Source organism: Ornithorhynchus anatinus, chromosome 2, assembly GCF_004115215.2.
Source record: "Ornithorhynchus anatinus isolate Pmale09 chromosome 2, mOrnAna1.pri.v4, whole genome shotgun sequence".
Lineage (NCBI taxonomy): Eukaryota > Metazoa > Chordata > Mammalia > Monotremata > Ornithorhynchidae > Ornithorhynchus > Ornithorhynchus anatinus.
This window is the reverse complement of record NC_041729.1, coordinates 105,902,248-105,915,660: the sequence shown is the minus strand read 5'-3', so window position 1 is coordinate 105,915,660 and position 13,413 is coordinate 105,902,248. Positions and strand designations below refer to the sequence as shown.

At 47.2% G+C, this 13,413-nt stretch overlaps 1 non-coding gene across 1 annotated transcript; it reads right to left on the bottom strand.

Moving 5' to 3' along the window:
• Nucleotides 1–11,784: 11,784 nt before the first annotated feature.
• Nucleotides 11,785–11,921, bottom strand: LOC114809947. Its single transcript, XR_003757718.1, has one exon. It is a non-coding gene; the product is annotated as a small nucleolar RNA SNORA7 (small nucleolar RNA).
• Nucleotides 11,922–13,413: the final 1,492 nt, after the last annotated feature.

The window sequence follows — 13,413 nt, the reverse complement described above, 5'->3', positions numbered from 1 at the left end:
GGCAAGTTGTTACAAGTCAAAATCCCCCTGTGCTGGGCAGCAGCAACATGGAAGAGAGCTGAGGGTGGGGACTCAGTTTACCGCTCGGGAGGAAACAATTGTAAACCACCTCTGTATTTTTACCAAGAAAGCTCTCCGGATCCACTACCAGAATGATGGCAGATGGAGGTGAGGTGTTCTGAGAGAGATGTGTCCATGGAGTCTCTATGGCTTGTAAATGACTCAACAGCATAAGGCAAGACAAACTGCAGCCAAGTAGGCTGTGAGTTCTAATCCTACTTCTGTGGTTAGGTCTGTGTGTGACCTGTTATCGCCCAATAATTTCATCTTAAGCAACTAAATAAGTGAATGAACTAACAGAATAAATAAAGCAATGTGCACCTGAGTTCTGGAGGTGACTGATGGGTTGATCTGATTGGAGAATCAACCAATCAACCAATGGTAAGTGAGGAACAACGAGGGTTGGCCGTGTGGGTGAGGAAGCTCTGGAGGTGGGTAAGTACAAAAGCCGATTTTGTGTGATGTAGCTTCACTCTTGCCCTTCTTTCGTGTTGCTGAACCGTGCAGGGGTGTCATCTCGAAAGGGTGAATTCCATCCTGTCTGTCCTGGTTACTATAGTGGATAGAGCACAGGCCTGGGAGTCAGAAGGTCATGGATTCTAATCCTAGCTTCACCACTTGTCTGCTGTGTGACCTTGGGTAAGTCACTTCACTTCTCTGGGCTTCAGTTCCCTCATCTGGAAAATGGAGACTTTGTCCAATCTGATTTGTGTTTATCCACCCCAGCACTTAGTACAGTGCCTAGGATATAGTAAACACTTCACATACCGCAGTTATTATTTATCATTATTAAAATGCTCAGGGGTTCATTGTGGGAGATGTTGTTGTAGTGTACTCTCCCAAGCACTTAGTACAGTGTTCTGCTTACTGTAAGTGCTCAATAAACACCATTGATTGTCAGATTGACTGATTACTTGCTCAAAAACAGCTCTTGGCAACCAAAATGAATTCCCCAAAGGTAACAGGGATGTCCCTCCTCCCCATCTCCAGTGGTGGTAGCCTGCATTTCTGGGGCCAGAGTTTTGCTGTCGTCCTGCAGAAGATCCCACCATGATAGTGGATACTCAGCACCGCCCCCCTCCTTACCACAGGTGTGGACCCATAAATAATTAACATTCCAGATTCATTCATTCGATTGTATTTATTGAGCACTTACTGTGTACAGAGCACCGTATGAAGCTCTTGGGACAGTACAATACAACAGTAAACAGACCCACTCCCTGCCCACAACGAATTTACAGTCTAGAGGTGGGGAGACAGACATCTGTAAAAATAAATTACAGATGATACATTAATCTGGAATGCTCCTCCACTATCCTGTAAGCTCCCGGAGATTGTGGCAGGGATCGTATCTACTATTCTACTGTACTGTTCTCTCCCGAAAGCTTAGAACAGTGTTCTGCACAGAGTTAGGGTTCCATCAACATCAATGATTGATGGAATTCATAGAGTTCTCAGAACCAGACCTCTACTCTAAATTCCCTTGAAATTACCAAAGAGGAGTGGATTTGTCAATTAAAAAATACAGTCACATAAATTACACGAGTCTAGCTCCGTGACCCATCCAATCCAGGATTCTATCTCCGCAAGGGACAGCGGGAGGTTTGGAGGAACTGGGGGCCAGTGGCCCTCCTGCACACCCACCCCTATAGATGGTCTAATAACACCCCTAACTCTCCCTTCTTTATCCCTAATTTTCCTTCCAGTAGCCTCTGCTACCCATCTCGGAGTCATGCCTGGAGAGTTTTCAGTATGCTGCCAGTCTTGACTAAAGGAGGGACAATCATGTAGAGGCCTACCCATTCCATTCCTAGCTTAGACAGTGGCTAGCGAGTGGAAGACAATCTGGTATAAGTCAAAACTCACCTGCGCGGGACAGCAGCGGCACGGGAGAGAACGGAGGGCAGAGACACAAGTCTACTGTGTGGGAGGAGGCAATGGTAAACCACTTCCATATTTTTGCTAAGAAATCTCTATAGATACACTACCAGAATGATTGCAGATGGAGGAGGGGCCTCCTGGGAGATATGTGTCCATGGTGTCACTATGGGTCAGAAATGACTTGACAGCATAAGACAAGACAAGCCTCTGCTGCATGACCTTGGACAAGTCATTTCACTTCTCTGTGCCTTCGTTACTTCATCTGTAAAATGGGGATTAAGATGTGAGCCCCACAAGGGAAAGGGACTGGGTATGTACACCGGCGCTTATTACTGGCACGGAGTATGTGCTTACTGTGAACCTCACATGGGACAACCTCATTCCCCTATATCTACCCCAGCGCTTAGAACAATGTTCTGCACATAGTAAGTGCTTAACAAATACCAACATTATTATTATTATTATTAACAAATACCATTATTTTTAGTGTTATTACAGTGCTCGGCATTTAGCAGGTATGACAATTATTATCATTAGCCCAATGTGGACTACCCATTCATGGATCTATTCAAGCCCCTCTGAAACTCAGTTATGTTTCTGACAACACAAGTTCACCTCCTGGTAGAGAAGTGTTTCCCTCCTATCGTTTTGACCCTGCCACGTTCAAGTGCCAGTGGGTACCCCTTGTCCTGTTCCCAAGCAGTGGGATTTGGGAACAACAGTTCTGTGTTCACCCTAACCAGACCCTTCCTGCCTCTGTAAATTACGACCCCGTCTCCTTCCAGCGTGTCTCTCCAGACCGAAGAGCCCTGATACTTTTCCTGTGTCCTCTTCCAGAAGCTGCTCCATCTCCCTGATCCCAGTTGCTCTTCTCTATCCCTTCACCAGCTCTGTCTTAGCCACCCATCCTTTCTAGCAGCTAAAATGGCTCAGTGTGCCCCAAGTGGAATAATTATTAATAATAATAGCGATAAATATGGCATTTGTTAAGTGCTTACTATGTGTCAGGCACTATACTAAGCACTAGGTTGGATACAAGCAGGTCAGGTTGAACATAGTCCTTGTCCCACGTGGGGCTCACAGTCTCAATCTGCATTTTACAGATGAGGGAACAGAGGCCCAGAGAAGTGAAGTGACTTGCCCAAGGTTACACAGCAGACAAGTAGCAGAGCCAGGATTAAACTCATGACTTCTGACTCACAGGCCCGTTCTCTCTCCACTATGCCATGCCAATTCCCACTACGCCATGCTTAAGAGTTTGTGCATCCAAGCACTAGGACAGCAAAAAAGAAAAATGAAACTTTTCCCTGACTGAATTGTCTCAGGCTCCAAAATCTTAAAATATAATTCTTCTCTCCAATGAATGCTCAGGTTGGGCCTTGGGATAATGTCACCTTTTTTCTAATCCCGGCTCTGCCAGTGGCCTACTGTGTGACCTAGCACAGGTCACTCCACTTCTGTGTTTCGCTTTCCTCAATGGTAAAATGGGGATTCATAGCCTGTTCTCCCACCTGCTTAGACTGTGAGTCCCATGTGAGACAGGGACAGCGTCCAACGTTATTAACTTGTATCTACCTCAGTACTTAGATCAGGGCTTGACACAAAGTAAGAAAGCAAGTGCTTAAGAAATATCATAAAAAAGAAAAAGTGCTGAAGTGGCAAAAGGGGAGAAAAAGGGTAAGGATATGAGAGATTAATCAGGGAATCTTATTATTGGAATGATCAGAATTAATCAGAAACTTGTCATTAGCATTCTCGTTATTACTTCTGGCACCACGTTAGCTGCTTTCTCAGTGCCAAGGAGGGTACTGAGCCCTGGGCAAAGGGGCATTGAATCAGACCCAAGCCCAGGCCCACAGGGAGCTCTCAGCCTAAAAGGGCATAGAGGAGAGAATGGGGAGACAACCAAGTACAGAACATCATGATGAATTATTTCTACCCATTTGCACAATCCCCTGTGAGGGCAGAGGTCAGCAGCCTCCATGCTGTTGGAGCTGCTTTTTAAAAAAAAAGGTATATATTAAGTGCTTACTTTGGTGGGGGTGGGATGAGACTTAATCAGATTGGAAACAGTCCATGTCTCACATGGAGTTCACAGTATTAATCCCCATTTTACAGGTGAAGTAACTGAGGCACAGGAAAGTCAAGTGACGTCCAAGGTAACACAGCAGACAAGTGGTGGAACCGGGATTAGAGCCCCGGTCCTGACTTCCAGGACCTGACTCCCGATTGAGCTGTTAATCAGTTGAGTGGCTGGAACTGTGTGCTTGGGAAAGCAGGTTGAAACACCTTGAAGCAGTGTGGCCTAACTTGGGCCTGGAAGTCAGAGGACTTTGGCTTCAAAGCTTGGCTCTGCCATATAATAATAATAATATTTGTTAAGTGATTATTATGTATCCAGCACTGTTCTAGGCACTGGTGTAGATACAAACTATTCAGGTTGGACAAAAGCCATGTCCTCCATAGGGCTCACAGTCTTAATCCTTATTTTACAGATGAGAGAACTGAGGCCCAGGGAAGTCAAGTGTCTTGCTCAAGGTCACATAGCAGACAATTGGTAGAGCCAGGATTAATAATAATAATGTTGGTATTTTTTAAGTGCTTACTACGTGCAGAGCACTGTTCTAAGTGCTGGGGTAGATACAGGGTAATCAGGTTGTCCCACGTGAGGCTCACAGTTAATCCCCATTTTACAGATGAGGTAACTGGGGCCCAGAGAAGTGAAGTGACTTACCCTCAGTCACACAGCAGAGCCAGGATTCGAACCCATGACCTCTGACTCCCAAGCCCGGGCTCTTTCCACAGAGCCACGCTGCTTCTCCGACTCCCAGACCTGTACTCTTCTCACTGGGCAACTATGACTAGTTGACTGATTGATTGATTGAATGCCCTCAGCCCAGGCAATACAGGTCACACTGCGCTCCCCGTTCTTCTCTGTGTGACACAGCTTCGTGTCCCCACGTAACTCCCTGACACACTCTCTGGAGAGCAAAGAGCCACCTGACAACCGCCCTTGAGAAGGTCAAGGAATTCCAACTCTGTGTGTCAGCGGAGGCTGTGCCTCAGTTCTTCAGTGTCGCCTGGAATCCGTGTTCTCTGCATGTTCTCCATGGCTCTCGCCTCCCCCCAACTCTCCAGTGCCCTGGAAATTAGTCAGTCCAGAGAACATTTCCCAACCCTCTGTCCTCATCTGAGAAGCAGCATGGCATAGGGGAGACACCACGGACCTGGGAGTCAGAAGGTTGTGGGTTCTAATCTCCGGATCTGCCACTTGTCTGCTGTTTGACCTTGGGCAAGTCAGTTCACTTCTCTGGGCCTCAGTTTCCTCATCTGAAAAATATAAAATCTGTAAAATGGGGATGGGACTGTGAGCCCTATGTGGGCCAGGGACTGTGTTCAATTCTATTTGCTTGTATCCACCCCAGTGCTTAGTACAGTGCCTGGCACACAGTAAGCGCTTAACAAATATCAGAATTATTACTATTATTTTGAGGCTGGATGCTGCAGGAGCCCCAGCCAATGACCAGACCGGCTGCCAGTCAGGATCGAGAGCTCGAGAAGAGTGGACCCGAGCAATCAGCCCTGCAGGGGGTCTGTCAGATGGTGCTAAAAAAGAGCAGTCCAGACTTTGTTCAATATCCATCTTCATTTGTGGCTGATGGGAACAGGCTGTGAAAATCACAGAAAACCCTCCACATCAATAGAAATTAACAGGCCCCACATAGAAGCCGCAAGCGCCAATTTCGGGGAGACCAGACCAGTAAATTTGGCACTTTCGGTCCGCTCCCCTCCTACCACTGACAGGAACAATGACTGCACTTGGCTAAGACCGTGAGTCCCGCGTGGGACAGGGACTGTGTCCGACCTAATTACTTTTACCTACTCCAGTGCTTAGAACAGTGTTGGACACCTAGTAAGCGCTTAGAGAAGCAGCATGGCGTAGAGAATAGATCTTGAAGGTGGGGAGGGTGGCGGTTTGTTAGCAATGAAAAGGGAGGGCCTTCGAGGCAGGAGGGAGAAAGTGAGCAAGTGACTGACAGCAAGAGAAGTCACAGTGAGGTCCAGTGTGTAGGTTCCAGGATTGCAGAGAGGGAGTGGGGTCCTTCTCCCAGGTAAAACCCGGGATTGGGGAGGGGGAGTGATCGTGGACAGGGAGCTAGGAGCAGAATGTCAGACTCCAGAAGAATTAGGACAGGTTCTTACCTTCAGTACTTCCACCTCTAAACCCGGAGGCCGGAGCTCAATCCACTGGGATGCTCCATTTTTTCTGCAGGTGCCGAGCGGATGACGGGAAGAATTGCGAGGGGTGTTGACCCAGGGTACCACCAGGGCAGCTCTGGTCCATACTGCTGTCTGCCTACCTCTGCAACGAGGACAAGCACTGTTGCCGAACTGTACTTTACTTTCCAAGCACTTAGTACAGTGCTCTGCACACAGTGAGCGCTCAATAAATACGACTGAATGAACAAGCAATCAATCCATCAATCTGTATTTATTGAGCGCTCACTGTGTGCAGTGCACTTTACTAAGCACTTGGGAGCATACAGGGATGTTAGCTGCTCAGCATGGCCTAGCAGATAGAGCACGGACCTGGGAGTCAGAAGGACTTGGGTTCTAACCCCAGCTCTGCCAAACGTCTGCTGTGTGAATTTGGTCAAGTCACTTTCCTTCTTTGGGCCTCGGTTCCCTTGACTGTAAAATGGTGATTGAGAATGTGAGTCCCCTGTGGTACGGGGACTCTGTCCAACCTGATTAACTTGCATTCATCCCAGCACTTAGAACTGTGTTTGGCACATGGTAAGTGCTTAACAAGGGCCATAAATATTATATTCCATCTTGAGCCTTGTGGAAGAGTGTCCAGGAAGGCAACCAGTTCACAGGTCTTCCAAGTGTTCTGGTGCCCCTACTGGAGATTGAATCCTGGGCTTGTTGGACTATGGGGCTGACTCTAAAAATTATTCCAAAAACTACAAAAAGCAATGCATCCCCTATCCTGAAAAATCCCTCCCTTGACCCCTTGGCTCCTTCCAGTTATCGCCCCATCTTTCTCCTTCCATCTCTCTCCAAAACTCCTTGAGCGAGTTGTCTACACCTGCTACCTCCACTTCTTCTCCTCCAATTTTCTCTTTGACCCCTCCGATCTAGTTTCCACCCCCTTCCCTCTCTGGAAACTGCCCTCTAAGATCACTGAAGATCAACCTCCTTGCCCAACTGCCTCTCCCACATCTTAATCCTCGTCCTCAAAGCTGCCTTCAACACTGTGGACCACCTCCTCCTCCTGGAAATATTATTTAACTTAGTTTCACTGACATTTTCCTGTATTGGTTCTCTTCCGCTCTTTCTGACCAGACCATCTCAGTCTCTTTTGCGGGCTTCTCTTCTGCTTCCCATCCTCTAACCATGTGAGTCCTTCAGGGCTCAGTTCTATGTTTCCTTCTATTCTCCATCTACACCCACTCCCTTGGAAAATTCATTCACTCCCACAGTCCAACTACCAGCTTATATTGCTAAATCTACATCTCCAGCCCTGACTTCTCTCCTTCTCTGTAGTTTCACATTTCTTCCTGCCTTCAGGACACCTCTACAGGGATGTCCTGCCGATGCCATAAACTTAACATGTCCAAAACAGAACTTCTTACCTTCCCACACAAAATCTGTCCTCCCCATGTCTTTCCCATCACTGCAGAGAGCAATACCATCCCCCTGTCTCACAAGCCTGTAATCTTGTCATTAACCTCAACTCATATTTCCCATTCATCCCATGCATTCAATCTTGTTGGTTCTATGTTCACATCACAAGCACCGTTCTAAGCACTGGGGTAAATACAAGGTAATCGGTTGTCCCACTTGGGGCTCACAGACTTTATCCCCATTTTACAGATGAGGGAACTGAGGTATAGAGAAGTTAAGTAGCTTGCCCATGGTCACCCAGTAGCCAAGTGGCGGAGCCGGTACTAGAACCCGTGCCCTCTGACTCCCAAACCCGGGCTCTTGCCGATAAGCCACACTGCTTACGTTGCTCTGCCCACAGAAAGTGTTCAACAAATACCAATGATTGATTGATTGATTGATGAGCAAATTGTTATATTGCACTCTCCCAAGATCTTAGTACAAGGCTCTGCACACAGTAAGTGCTCAATAAATGTGATTGATTGATTTGTTTGAATCAAATTTTCCTCTGCTCCATTCAAGGGTCACTGGGATTCAGGTTTCATTTGTTTTGTTTTATTTTGTTTTTCCCAGTGACCTTTGGTTTGGCCCCACCAAGATCTGGCTTCCATGGCAAAGCAGTCTCTTCACAGGATGGGACACATCCTTCAGGAATCTCTGATTTTGGAGCCATTGGATAAAGTGGTCCCAATCAATCAGTCAATGGATAATATTAATTAAGTACCTATAGTGTGCAGAACACAGTACTCAGAGCTCGGGAGAGTACAACTGAGGCAAAAGAAAAGATCGAAGGCCTTAGAGAGCTTACAGTTTAATGGGAAAAATGGAAAAAGGCAAATTATTTGCAATTACGGAAACAGAGATAAAACTGATCATGAGAGAAAGGAAAGATAGATAAGTGAACAGAGAAGTGAATAAATAATAAAGTGCACAGATCAATATTTACTTGAGAGTTTCAAGTGGCTATAAACAATGCTGGTATTTAAGTGTTTACTATGTGCCAAGCACTGTTCTAAGCTCTAGGGTAGATATAGGGTAATTAGGTTGTCCCCATTTTACAGATGAGGTAGCAGGGACAGAGAAGTTAAGTGATTTGCCCAAAGTCACACAGCTGACAAGTGGTGGGGGCGGAATTAGAACCCATGACCTCTGACTCCCAAGCCCTTGCTATTTCCGCTAAGCCATGCTACTTCTCTATAAATGCATAAGTGGTGAGTTGGCCCTAGGGAAGACATGGCATGGGAGAAAGAAGTTTATCTAGGGATGTTCCCTGGTAGAGATCAGTCAGTGGTATTTACGGAGCACATACATTGTGCTGTGCTAAGCACTTGAGTGAGTACAATATGATACTCAATGCCTTCCCTCAAGGTGCTTGCAGTCTAACGGAAGAGACAAATATTGAAATAAATTACAGGTGAAGGAAACAGCCGAGTATAAGGAGATGAGATTTCAGGAAGATACTGAGGATTGGAAGAGCGGTGGTCTGGTAAATTTGAAATGGAAGGGAATTCCTGGAAGGAAGAAGGCCATGAGCAAGATGTCTGAGATGGGAGAGACGGGAGATGGAATAGCAGTGTGGCCCAGTAGATAGAGCATGGGTCTGCGAGGCGGAAGGACCTGGGTTCTAATCCCAGTTCCCCCACTTGTCTGTTGTGTGACCTTGGGCAATGCACTTCACTTCTCTGTGCCATTTCACTTCTCTGTGCTTCAGTTACCTCATCTGTAAATTGGGGATTAAGACTGTGAGCCTCATGTAGGACACGGATTGCATCCAACTTGATCAATTTGTATGTACCCTAGTGCTTAATACAGTGCCTGGCATATTGTAAGTGTTTAACAAAAACCATAATAAAAAGGAGTCGAGTGCAAGGAAGGAGCAGAGTGGCCAGAGTGGGTGAAGAGAGCAAATGAGTAAGAAGAAGAGAGCTAGTGGAGAACCTTGAAGTTAATAGGAAGGAATTTTTGCGTGAGGTGGAGAGTTAATGTTGGTATTTGTTAAGCGCTTACTATGTGCAGAGCACTGTTCTAAGCGCTGGGGGAGATACAGGGTAATCAGGTTGTCCCACGTGAGGCTCGTGAGAGTTGTGTTCTAGTCTTGCCTCTGCACTTTACCTGCTGCGCAGCCTTGGGGAAGTCACTTAACTTCATTGTGCCTCCATTACCTCTTCTGAAAAATGGGCATTCAGTACCTGTTCTCCCTCCTCCTTAGATTGTGAGCTCAGTGTAGGACAAGGGCTGTGTCTGACCTGATCATCTTTTGTCTACCCTAACATTTAGTACAATATTTAGAACTTAGTACTTAGTACAGTGCTTGGCACATAAGTGCTTAACAAATATAATAATAATAAGAGCAGTAATTCCAAACAGAAGATGAAAAGAGCTGGAACCAGGGTTGTGGCTCTTTGGCCAGAGAGTCAGGGATTCATCTGAAAAAAGATGTGGAGCTGGATTTAGTAATAGTTTAAAGTTAAGAGGAATCCAAAGATAACACTTAGAACGTAAGCTTCAGGACCGGGGCCAGGATGATAGTCTCGTCAGCAGAGAAGGGAAAGTTAGGAGGAGGAGGTGGGTGAGAAGGAGAGAGGAGGAGTTCAGTAGCAGCTCTATTGGGTTTAAGAAACGCTCGTGCCATATAATCATTAAGAGAACGGATCGAGTCCATTCCCACCGGCGGGTGAGGGTAGGCTCAGAGAAATCTCTGCGGAAGGTCAGGCTTCCTGAGCCTGCATCAAGTAAGCAACAAGACATTAAAATGAAATACTTGACCATTAATGGTCAGCAAGGGAGGGAGGGAGGGTGCCTGCAGGACATTTGTGCCCCACAACCACGGCCATAGCGTGCTTTATAGGCCTGAAACTTCGGCCGGAAATTGATGGTGTGTCTATTGCTGATAAAGCAGTAGAACTTTTATGCTTGCTTGGCTGTTGTGGTATTTCTAGATCTTTATCACCTCTGAGAGGAGAAATCCTGTGACCCTTGTGAATGGAGAGTGCCAATATGGCCTAGAGATGAATTAGTATGGAGATCAACATCAGGATCAGTATTTCACTCATATTGAGTACCTACTGGGTACCACTATATTGCTCACTGTGTGCAGAGCTTTTTCTAATAATTGTAGGAGTAATATGCCCTCTAGACTCTTAGCTTGTTGTGGGCTGGGAACTCTATTATATTGTGCTCTCCTAAGTGCTTAGTTCAGTGCTCTGCATAGAGTAAGTGGTCATTAAATACCACTTATTGATTGATTGGTTGATATCTATTTAGGGCCCACTAAGATGCACTGCACTTGGAAAAGTACTTTAGAAAGAAGAAATGCATTCCCTGCCCACAAGGAGATTACATGCTAAAGGGGGATATAAACATAAACAAAAAGTAAATATTTGTACTGAGTGCCGACTGTGTACAGAATACTGTGCTGGGCTCCCACTGTGAGAAGAGCACTGAGCTATCACAATGAGAAGCAGTGTGGAAAGAGCAAGGGCCTGGGAGTCAGATGATCTTGCTCCTAAATCTTGTCTGTTGTGTGACCTAGGGCGAGTCACTTAACTTCTCCGGGCCTCAGTGACTTCAACTGTAAAATGGGTATTAAGATTGTGAGCCCTACATGAGACATGAACTATGTCCAACATGATTATCTTATTTCAACCCCAGTGCTTAGTAAATTGCCTGGCTCATAGTAAGTGCTTTAAAAATACCACAAAAAAATGGTGGGTAGTAAAACAGAACAATCAGTCAATTACATTTATGGAGCTCCTACTGTGTACCAAGCACTATATTAAGCAGTTGGGAGAGTGCTTAAGTTGGGAGAGTGATTAAGCAGACCTGAGATCAAAGGGATCAAAGAGTCTCTCACCCCACCCTTCCCCTCATCTAGTAGAAGTGTTTACTGTGTACACAGTGGTTGGGAGAGTACAATATAACAACTGACAGACTTTTCGCAGTCCTTGTCCTGTCTCATGCTTTCATTATCATCTCCAACCCACAGCGACTACATGGATACACCTCTCCGAGATCGCCCCACCTCCATCTGCAATCATTCCGGTAGTGGATCCAAAGAGTTTTCTTGCTCAAAATACGCAAGTGGTTTACCAAGACCTCCTTCCACATGGTAAATTTGAGTCTCTACCCTCGATTGTCTCCCATGCAACTGCTGCCCAGTACAGGTGAGTCTTGACTTGTAGCGGTGGCCTTCCACTTACTAGCCACTGTCCAAGCCAGGAATGGAATGGGTATGCTTCTGCTTGACTCTCCCTCCCGTAGCCGAGACTGGTAGAGTATTGGAAACTCTCCAGGTGCCATCCTGAGAGGAGAATTCCCTTCCCACAACAAGCTTATTTCAAAGCAGACGGTATGTCTCTCGCCTCGGTGCCAAGCTTCGCTCCACAGCTGCTCAGGAGAGGGATGGGTTCATATGACCAGAACCCCGAATCGGAGCCTCCGGGTGAGGCAGGAGCTGGGCTACCCTACCTGGTTTGGGGGCCAGCCCAGCTGTAAGTGTAAAGGAGCACAATCGACTCTCCAATCAAGTCTCCACCCTTGCCGCAGACCCCGAGCAGGAACCAGAGGCCAGTTGGCTACCAGCCTCACTGCCTGGTCCCACTGCCAGCCAGGCCTGGCTCTGGGCAGAATGTTGGGGGACTGGACCTTCCCCAGGTTGGGGCAGTTGGGAATGGGGGGCCTGTGCTCCCTCTTCTCCTCTTGCTCCAGCTGGTAGGACATGCTTCCAGCTCAGCCCAGGGGTAAGCTCGTTGAGGGCAGGGAATGTGTCTGGGAATGTGGGAATGTGTCTGGGAATGTGCTCCCTCTTCTCCTCTTGCTCCAGCTGGTAGGACATGCTTCCAGCCCAGCCCAGCCCAGGGGTAAGCTCGCTGTGGGCAGGGAATGTGTCTGCTTTTTGTTATATTGTACTCTCCCAAGGGCTTATTCCTCTCAGGGTCGCACCTGGAGACTTTCCAGTCCTCTATTCATTCATTCATTCAATAGTATTTATTGAGCGCTTACTATGTGCAGAGCACTGTACTAAGCGCTTGGAATGAACAAGTCGGCAACAGATAGAGACGGTCCCTGCCGTTTGACGGGCTTACGGTCTAATCGGGGGAGACGGACAGACGAGAACGATGGCACTAAACAGCGTCGAGGGGAAGAACATCTCGTAAAAACAATGGCAACTAAATAGAATCGAGGCGATGTACAATTCATTAACAAAATAAATAGGGTAACGAAAATATATACAGTTGAGCGGACGAGTACAGTGCTGTGGGGATGGGAAGGGAGAGGTGGAGGAGCAGAGGGAAAAGGGGAAAATGAGGCTTTAGCTGCGGAGAGGTAAAGGGGGGATGGCAGAGGGAGTAGAGGGGGAAGAGGAGCTCAGTCTGGGAACGCCTCTTGGAGGAGGTGATTTTTAAGTAGGGTTTTGAAGAGGGAAAGAGAATCAGTTTGGCGGAGGTGAGGAGGGAGGGCGTTCCGGGACCGCGGGAGGACGTGACCCGGGGGGTCGACGGCGGGATAGGCGAGACCGAGGGACGGCGAGGAGGTGGGCGGCGGAGGAGCGGAGCGTGCGGGGTGGGAGGTAGAAAGAGAGAAGGAAGGAGAGGTAGGAAGGGGCAAGGTGATGGAGAGCCTCGAAGCCTAGAGTGAGGAGTCTTTGTTTGGAGCGGAGGTCGATAGGCAACCACTGGAGTTGTTTAAGAAGGGGAGTGACACGCCCAGATCATTTCTGCGGGAAGATGAGCCGGGCAGCGGAGTGAAGAATAGACCGGAGCGGGGCGAGAGAGGAGGAAGGGAGGTCAGAGAGAAGGCCGA